This window comes from Helianthus annuus, chromosome 4, assembly GCF_002127325.2.
Source record: "Helianthus annuus cultivar XRQ/B chromosome 4, HanXRQr2.0-SUNRISE, whole genome shotgun sequence".
Taxonomy (NCBI): Eukaryota; Viridiplantae; Streptophyta; class Magnoliopsida; order Asterales; family Asteraceae; genus Helianthus; species Helianthus annuus.
Window position 1 is genome coordinate 66,063,728 of NC_035436.2, and position 10,228 is coordinate 66,073,955.

The following is a 10,228-nucleotide window of genomic DNA, read 5'->3' on the forward strand; positions in this document are numbered from 1 at the left end:
CAACTGATTAAATAAGCCATCAATCCTTGGTAGTGGGTACCGATTCTTGACAGTGAGCTTATTCAACTCTCTATAATCGATACACATCCGCAGTGTACCATCTTTCTTCTTCACGAACAAAAGTGGAGCTCCCCAAGGCGAGAAGCTCGGCCTTATGAATACTTTATCCAACAACTCCTGGAGTTGTGTAGATAGTTCTTGCATCTCAGATGGCGCAAGTCGATATGGTGCCTTGGCTATAGGAGCGGCTCCTAGAACCAGGTCAATATGGAATTCGACTTGTCTTTGCGGAGGTAGTCCTGGCAGATCTTCGGGAAAAACATCAGGGAATTCCTTCACCACAGGAATGTCTTCGAGTTTCGGCTCCTCAGCCTTCTTATCTACAACGTGTGCCAGGAATGCAACACATCCTTTCCTTAAGCACTTCTGCGCCTTCATACAATTGATGATGCGTAGAGGCGTGTCTCGTTTCTCTCCATGCACGATGAGGGTGTCATCATTCGCAAGAGGGATGCGAATGATTTTCTCATGGCAAACAACTTCAGCCTTATACTTGGACAGCCAGTCCATTCCGACCACCACATCGAAGCTACCCAATTGAACAGGTAAGAGGTCGATACTAAATCTCTGCTCACCAAGTTCTAATGTACAACCCCTAACAACTTCGCCCGATTCAACAAGTTTACCATCGGCTAGTTCTATGGAATAGGGAATATCTAATCTACTAGATTCTATTTCAAGCATACGTTTAAATTTCACAGACATGAAACTATAATCGGCACCAGTGTCAAATAGTATGGATGCAAAGTGATTGTTAACGAGAAACGTACCGGTGACCACATTAGGGTCCTCGCGTGTGTTCCTTGCTCCAATCACAAATGCTTGGGCCTGAGCGTTGTTCTCCTTTGGGCAATCTTTCTTGAAATGATCCTTGCTTCCACAACCAAAGCATCCTTGATTCTGTCCAGCTCCATTACCATTCCGGTTACCATTACCATTGTCGTTTCCACCACCGTTTCCATTACCAGCACCGTTACGGTTCCCATTCCCGTTCCTATTACCACTTCCATTTCATCTTCCCCAACAGTTCTCGGTATGGTGACCCGGTTTTCCACACTTGTCACATTTTGGAATGCGATAAACTCCTTCATGATGAGGCTTGCACTGATTGCATTTGGGCAGAGTGCCATGGTATCCTCTGGTAGGGGTGTCATTCATGGCTGCAAGAACTTTTGCCTCCTGAGGTGGGTTGGGGTCGCGCTTCTTATTGTTGGAACCCTTGTTGTTACGTGTTGCTTGATTCAGGCTCGAGTGCTTCCTCTTCTTGTCACAGACGACTCAGCATGAGTCTCGGTCTTTTCAGTTGGGTTCAGCGATAACTTCTTCATACGGACAGCATCTTCAGTAAGGCTGACAGCCAGAGTTACAGCCTGAGTGATCGTTTCAGGTTTAGCCGAAGTTACCATGCTGCAAAATTCTGGAGCCAATCCCTATATGTAGCGCTCAACGCGCTTAAATTCGGGAGTCACCATATAGGGGATCACTCTTGATAGATCATGGAACCTTCGGGTATAACTAGTAATGCCCGCACCTTCCATGGTCAAGTGCAAGAACTCAGTCTCCAACCTTTGGAGTTCAGCACGAGAGCAATACTTCTCTCTCATTCTTTCCTTCAACTCGTCCCTAGTCATTCCATACGCTGCATCATCTCCCAGGGTTTGGACTTGCAAATTCCACCAAGTCAAAGCCTCATCAACAAGCAACCTAGTAACAAAAGTGACTTGCTGGTCCGCGGTACACTTGCTCATGCGGATAGTGGAATCAGTCTTCTCCGTCCAGCGCACAAAAGCCACTGTGCCTCCAGTGTCGTTGTAGTTCAGTGGTTTGCAGTCGAGAAACTGCTTGAAAGTGTAGCCTTGGGTTGTGTTTCCTCTAGATGAATCTCCATGTCCATTACGTCTAGTATTGCTTGGTCCTCCACTGTGTTCAGTATGGTTCGCCTCGTACTAGGCGATAGTTTCGGAGATTCAGCAGTCCTCGGCAGTAGGGGAGGAGGAGGTTGATCACGAGCGTTCACAGCTCTCCTGGGTGCCATGTTCTGACAGAACACAACACAATAGGGTTAGACATTTGTTTGATATCGTTATACGAGACAGTAGTATATATACACAGGCATATACCCACATAAATGACATCAAACAATCCGCCAAACATACAAATCAATTCATACAGCAACAAGCATGCATAAATAGATAAATACTGATGTGTCATAAGATATTCACCAAGTCTTTATACATATCAGGACAACTTGTTACATCATTGTTTGCGAAGTAAACAAAATGCATAAGGGTTACATCAACCTATAGTACAAGTTTAATATATATATAAAAGGCAAAATATCTTCCTTCACATTGGCGGCTCTTGTCTTTATACCCAAAAACATTACCTCAATAGGGTATTTAATAGGCTGGGGGAGAGGGTGGGATGTTCACGTCTGACCTTCTCTTGTGCTGAAGAAATCTCGTTTGACACATGACAAGACTTGATGTGGTTTCTGTGCACTGAATTCCATAATTATGTATGCATCCATAATTATGTAATTCCTTGCACAGTCCGCATAGTTTGTTTCATCATCGGGTCACTTCCTTCAGATAGGCCACTGCTTTCAGACGAAGTCACGAGTACCTGACATTCTATTCCTGTTATACGTATATATTATTTATTACACATAGTTGCAAGTAATTCTTAGTCAAAGACAAGTGCTACTCCAATGCACCCTAAGTCTCGTAGTGTCCTTACTTGACTCTTTGAAAACAGTTTCAGGTAGTGGATGTCGTGGAAAGTTTTATGCAATGAAAACTTTTGAAAAATTGTTTTCATGAGAGGATCCTAAAGATTGTAGTCTAGACTCGAGAAGGAATCCTGGTTCACAACAATTTCAGATCTGATACCAATCTGTCACACCCCTTTCTAAGGCGGAAGCACGAGGTGTGATCTTGAAAGGTTCTCATTGCATACGAATGGTAGACATACTACATGCTCATAAAATAACTCCAAATGCCATTGACATTAAACATTCAAAAAATAGTTTAAGATAAGTGTTTACATCACACGACCAATAATTGTTTTAAAAAGTTTACAACTTTATTTCATCCACAAACAACAAGGTTTTAATTATTATATCACCGCATGAGGTGGGATATAACAACTAAATCCCGCAAAAGAGGCATATGAGTCTTGACATGACATAGCTAAAAACATAAACGACATCCTTGAGCAAGGGTAAGACCGCACGCACATCCACTTTAGTTACCTGAAATACATGTGAGTTTTTGGAAAATCGTCAACATAATGTTGGTGTGAATTCATGCAGATTTGTGAAAACATTTAAGCATTCGTTATGGAAAACATGGTATGTAATTTCAAGTATTTCTGTAAATGTAAGGAAATCGAGATCGCTAATGGTTTGCAAGGCCATTAACATGTGACACGACATAGGAAGCATCCAAACCATAGGCATTTTTAGTTGTCGATTCCACGACTGTTGATTCACGACTAGAGACACAAAAACAGTGCTTGGTAAAAGAGTGGCCAAGAGTGTGGTTGCCTGAAACCCATTAGATCTAACCTTTTGTTCTGCGGTCTTGGTATGTAACTGATTAATGGTGCTTATGGCACCCTATTCGTGACATGATCTAAAGTATCATTCCTTAGTTTTTGTATTCAACATACCATAACAAATGTATTTTCCCCAAGTTTAGAAAAAAAGTAAAAGTTTAAAAGTGGGGTCATGAACTCACAACTTTGTGTTTCCTGCGTCGTAAACTTCACCGGTAGCGTTGTGACCTATACGTGTTCTATTAATGTTAGTCACTAGACTTGTATCGCACAAGTACAAGTCACCATCTTTTATGTATATGTTCTTTGTTGTTAAAAATAATTTATATTTTTAACTTTTCAGGTATGTTACTTATATTATTTTTTTCAAAAATAAATATAAGTATTTTGTATTTTTCACCAAAAATCAAGGCTTTGATTTTTATTACTTTCCGGAACTATATTTCTTAAAAACAATATATTTTTAAGACTTGTATGAAATATATACATTTTGTCATGCTATGAAATATATATGTGTTTATTCTTGTTATCCACCCGAGTTATATATTTTTGTCCAAAAATATATTTTAAGTTCATAACTTGTCCAAGTTAAATAATGTGTTAAGAAATAGATTTTCATAAATATAATTTCTTGTATTTATCCATGTGCTTCTTATGTATTCTCATGTATTTTGTATGTGTATTTCTGTATTGATACTCCATGGGAGTATTTAGTGTATTTTCAAGTTCCTAATACACTACTACATATAATACACATAATAAACACTTAGCACAAAATTTGGTGATCACTAAATATATATATTTTTCCCTAAACTATACATACTTTGTATTAACTTTAACTTGAAGAAATAATCGTTTCTTAACTTGTAATTCCTTAGCAAAATTAGGGAAATCTTTGTAATATTTTTAGGTGGATTTTTTTTAGGGGATAAGTTTCACCAAAACTTATATTTTTCTAAGTGTCAAAATTTTATAAAAATTTTGACATAGTTTCCCCTAAAAATGGAGGTTTCCCATGTTTTCAAAACATGTATTTATTTTCTTTTCAATCACCAAAACAATTTTCAACAATAATCATCAACAACATACACTAATTATTCCATATGAAACATCATGGTGAACTTGTTTCTTGTTAAAAATGTGTAGTCTTTTAGATCTACACTTTACATATTATGATCTTTCATAAACAAGCTTTGTGTTAAACTTTTAACAAATTGTTCATAGATATTAGTTTCAAAAATTAGTTTAACACACACTTTATTACTTCAAGATTACAAGTTTTTGTGTAAAAATTCCTATTTCAAGTTCACATTATGCTTCACATGTTCATCTTCAAGTTTAACCATTGATCCTTCAAGATTCATGCTTAAACTTGGTAGATCTAAGCTCTAACATTCTAAATCTAAACATACACAAGATATAACATCAACAACATTAATACATACACTAAAATTTCATTTAATCACTTATTTTCTTCGTGAATATGTTAGATCTTCTTATTTTTAACATTAGAAGTTGAGTTGTTTAGATGGTGAAACTTGTACATAACATAAACATGACTTAAATTAGTGATCAAGAGGCTTACTACTAGCTCTAATGGCTAGGGAAGTGGCACAAAAATGAAGATGATGATCAAGGAAGAAAGTGAGTGGTTAAAAGCTCCACAAGGTGGTCCTTCAAGTTCTAGCACCATACACCTTCCTAAATGGCCTCCCTACTCCTCCTAACAAGCTTGGATTGTGAGGAAATGAAGTGAAAATGAATGTTTATGGGTGTGTGTGTTGAGCCGTAAGTTAGAGATGAAGGGAGGAAGAAGATGAAGTTGTTTGAGAATGGGTGATTAGTTTAGGATTTTTAAAGATTTTCCATATCTTTCTTATGGCATATTATTAGAATATTCCTTACACAAAATCTAACATAATCTAATAAAATCAACTAAAATCTAATCAAATAAAATCCCCATGTGGGATAGGGCCGGATTTGGTGAAGGGGGGGGGGGTAATATGTAAAATTTTGGAAGTTGAAGGTTTAAAGTGGCAAATGATAAGGCTTAAGTAAGTTTAAATGTGTTTAGGTGTTTTTATGATTTTTAAGGTGTTCTAGCATCAATACTAGATTAATATCATAAAAACACTTCTAGTCAAATTTTGATGTCCCGGTTATTGTCCGGCTGTTCGGTTCGTTACGGTTCGTTAAAGTGCTGAATTGCGCAGTTTCACTAGGTATAAAGCACTTTTTATGGCAGTTTTAATTCCCAACACCTTGTAAGTTATTTTGGACAATAAAACATAAATTCTACTTGATATTAATGTGCTTAATAGCTGATTATAGCTGAATTGTTGCTAAATTATGCTGATATCAGCATTTTAGATAAGTTCCGGGTGCTTTTTAGTGCATAGTTTAGGTTCCGGAAAGTTTATATGTTAACCCTTGTATCCATACTTAGGTTTTAATGTATTTTAGACGTTGGACCTACTCCTAGGCCCTCATCTTATTGTCTGACTGCTTGCTGCAGAGCTGCTGACACAGTGTGTCTTACCGGTGAGTTTACTAGTCTTTCTGACGCGGCGCTAAAAGTAATGCATAAAGCAATATTTGAAGTATAAAATGTCCATGAATTCACAAGTATAGCATGAAATCAGACAATGTTGGCATTTAAGCACATAATTGCAGATATTAAATAATAATTAAACTGTACGGAAATTACCGGTTTTATGCCAGTTGTCACATTTGATGACCTGGTTAAAAACGTTACTAGCAAAGCATTTTTACTGTTTCCAAGGTTTTTGAGCTATTATTTTCAAACGAAATTTGGAAAATATGTTGCTCATGTGATTCTTTTAAAATAAACAGCTTAACTGCTGAAACTTTTACAAGATTAGCAAAACCTTCCAAAACAAAAGCAGAGGCTCCTGAGCAGAATTTAGCAGTTACCACTGCTCCTCAGGCACCTGCTGTTGAGCCCACTGCTCTAGGTGATCACAGCAGCAAAATAACTACTGTGAAACCCACACTTAAAATCACCAAAAAGCCAAGACAAAAGAAAACACAAAAGCCCCCCAAACCTACAAAAAAGGCAACTCTGGAAGATGAGATCCCAGAGCAACTGCCAGTGACAACACAAAAGTCACTAGAAACCACTGCTGCTACTTCCTCACAGCAGATGGTAGAAGGATCTCAACCCATGCCTCAAACTCCTCCTGCTTCTTCTCAAAAGATCAGGTTGTAAGAAAAGGGACACCACAATATGATGCTTTGGAATCACTTGCTTCCATCATCCACAACCCACAGCCCGGGGAAAATCTCTTTCTACACCCATACTCACTGCCACAATTCCCCCACAAACAAAAATATTGTTGGATGCTCTTGATTTGAATCAGGCACAAACTAGTCCTTCTCAATCACCTATCAATGAGAACATACCTCGACAAGTGACTGGGTCTGATGTTCCAATCATTGCTAACCCACCAACAACACCTAAGGAGGTTACACCCCTTGAGTTACAAGTAACTCTTGGTGGTAGTTCAAGTGAAGCAGCCACTACAAGTACTGAACCCACTGGTTTGCATTTGGACAGTGGTTACATCAATAAGACTTCCTTGAAGTCAATTTCTTCTCTGGGAACTCTTGTGTATCCAGTATTCACTGGTTCACTAAAAAGTGTTTCTCAATTTGAAGGAAGAAGTCCCCAGTTCCAAGACAAAGGGGCATTAGTGGATGACTTTTGGAATACATTCCCTGAGTCAACCACTGTTACAACCACTGAATGTGGGAAATCAGATGATCCAGTTAAGTTGGGTGATGGTTTAATGTGTGACAACTCGAACTTTAGACCTACTTTGTGTAACGATACGCGGTTATGAGAACGTTATTAATTGAATAATTATGTGATTATGTTATGTACTTTATGTGTTACGTGTATGTATGTTAAGAACACAACCCAAACCGCACAACGTGTATCACTCGCACAAGCCCTTTGGGCCGTATAACTTGCAATCGGACTTCAAGGGCAGCCCAAGTAAGGGCCGGCCCATTGCCCTTTCTCTTATTCGTTCAACCCACACAATAGGAAGGGTTGTTTCTCATTTGTTACTAAACACTCACAACACACAAAACCCTAGACGACTTTCTCTCTCTCTCGTTTTTCTTGGAACCCGACGGCACAAGTTGGATCGATTCTTGTTCACCCTCTTTGATATCGGTTAGTGCTTGATATTGATATCTTGTTAAACGATGTTGTGATTACATGATTTTATTAAAGCTGATTAGGATCGTATATGTGATATTAAGCTAAACCGATTTGATGTTGCTATGCCTTGCATGCGAGTTGATGATGTTTGATTTCTGTTGATGTTTATATGATGATTGTTGGGCTGGTCAAAATATGTGAATGTAACTTATGATCTTAACTTAGAATCGGATGTACGAATATATATATAAATCGGCTGTGATGTGATGTATGTGTTAATCGGCTTTATGTTTGTGAAATCGGGTTGCTTAGGGTCGAATATGAAGTGTTGCATGATGATTTAAAACCCTTAGATGATTATGTTTAGGTGTTATGAGTATTGTTCATGATTTGGTGTTGATTAGGGTTCATGAGAATTTTGATGATGAAAAACCCATTTGATCGATGATTGCTTGAAAGAGAAACTGTTAATTGATAGGATAAACTTGGAAACATTGTAACTGATTGGCTAGATTCAATATTGATTGTAACCGAATGACATGAAATCCGGAAATAATTAACCAATCACACAAGCAAGCCGGCCGCACAAGCGCCAATCGCACAAGCGGTTGCCCATTCGCACAAGATCCCCTTGGATCGCACAAGCTGCCATGTGTTGGGCCGGACATGCATGCTGGACTGGGCTAATACGGACCGCACAAGATGACTGGATCGTACAAGCCCACACTGATCGCACAACCCAACTCTGTCGCACAAGAATAAATGAATCGCACAAGATGTTGTCTGTTTAAATTATGTGGGCCGTATGTATATAGTGGGCTGATTTAATTGGATCGCACAAGTGTTATGTCCATTAACTATTTGGGCCGGTACATGTTGGATCGCACAAAATGTTGTGGATCGCACAACATGTTGGGCCGTTTACATTTGAGCTAATCGTTTAGACGCACAAGTATGATTGCATTGTTATGCTTTGACTGTTTATGTGCTATACGTGTTACTGTGATACATACGTGCATTACTTGAGTCAAAACCTGACTTGTGTGGTAACCCTGTTAGGACGTGGTTGACCACTGTTAGTTCAAGAACCCTCTCTTTTTGTGTATCTGCCGAGTAAACCAAGGTGAGTTCACACAGCCAAGGCATGGGATTCCCGGGTTGGGAATTGGGTTGGAATGTTTGATATGGAATGATGACTCGTACTTACGAAATCACTAGACTATAGACCATCGTCCTCAGGATAGTCAGGACACTTACGTAAAACCTACGTAAACTAGTATCTACCATTGTCTCCCGGGTCAGGAGGACACTTACGTAAATCCTGCGTAACCTAATACCCACTACTGTCTTCCGGGTCGGAAGGACACTTACGTAAATCCTGCGTAAACCCCATGCGTACCACTGTCCTCGGGGAAGGGCACTCACGTAAATCCTGCGTGACCTAGTACGTATTCCTGTTCTTGGTTTAAGAAGAACACATGGTTGCAATTAGTCTAGTAAGTACCATAATGGGAAGCCCTCATTATAAAGGATAAATGTGAGAATCCCTCACCAGTAGTATATACTTGTATGGGAATCCCCCACTAGATGAACTTACGCATTATTAATACGAACTTACTTTCTGTGAACTCGCTCAACTAGTTGTTGATTATTCACTGCATGCCTTGCAGGACCCTAGGTACTTTATGGAGCTTGCATAAGGAGGAGCAGGTCGTTGTGGGCAAATGGATCGTGATTACTTATGTCATTTCATACATTAATACTTATGATTGGGTTGTTACATTAATGCTTCCGCTATACTTAACTATGTTGGTTTTGATAAACACCTTTCGTATTGATGGATAACTTTTACTATATATTTACATGTTCAATATGATTGGTGGCTTGATCCTGGTCATGTCACGCTCTCAAGCGGTGATACTCCGCAGGTGGATTTTGGGGGTGTGACAGATTGGTATCAGAGCCATTGGTTATAGAGAACTTGGTTTTAATATGGGAAAACGTTTTTATTAAAACCAGACTATAACCAGAACAATGCTCTCAACGATCCACAACGACGCTTCGCTCCACGTGCAAGACTTGACATCCTAGGTAATAAGGTTTATGTTTATTGCCTGTATGCTAGAACTATATAGAACTTTGCTCGCATTACGCTTAGATACACATGACTTTATTACATGAGAACACCTACGTGCTTACACTTTTCTGTCATCGCCCTACTCGCGAACCACTCTCACTTACGTTACTTTTACTATGAAGATCATGTCTGGACGAATTAACATGACTCAAGCCCAGCTAGAGGCTCTCGTTCAAGCTCAAGTTGCTGCGGCACTTGCAGCTGCTAAAGCAGGTAGTATACCCTGTAGTCATAACTTACACTAGGATCTTTAGATCCTACACTCCTAAACTAGCCCTTGTATT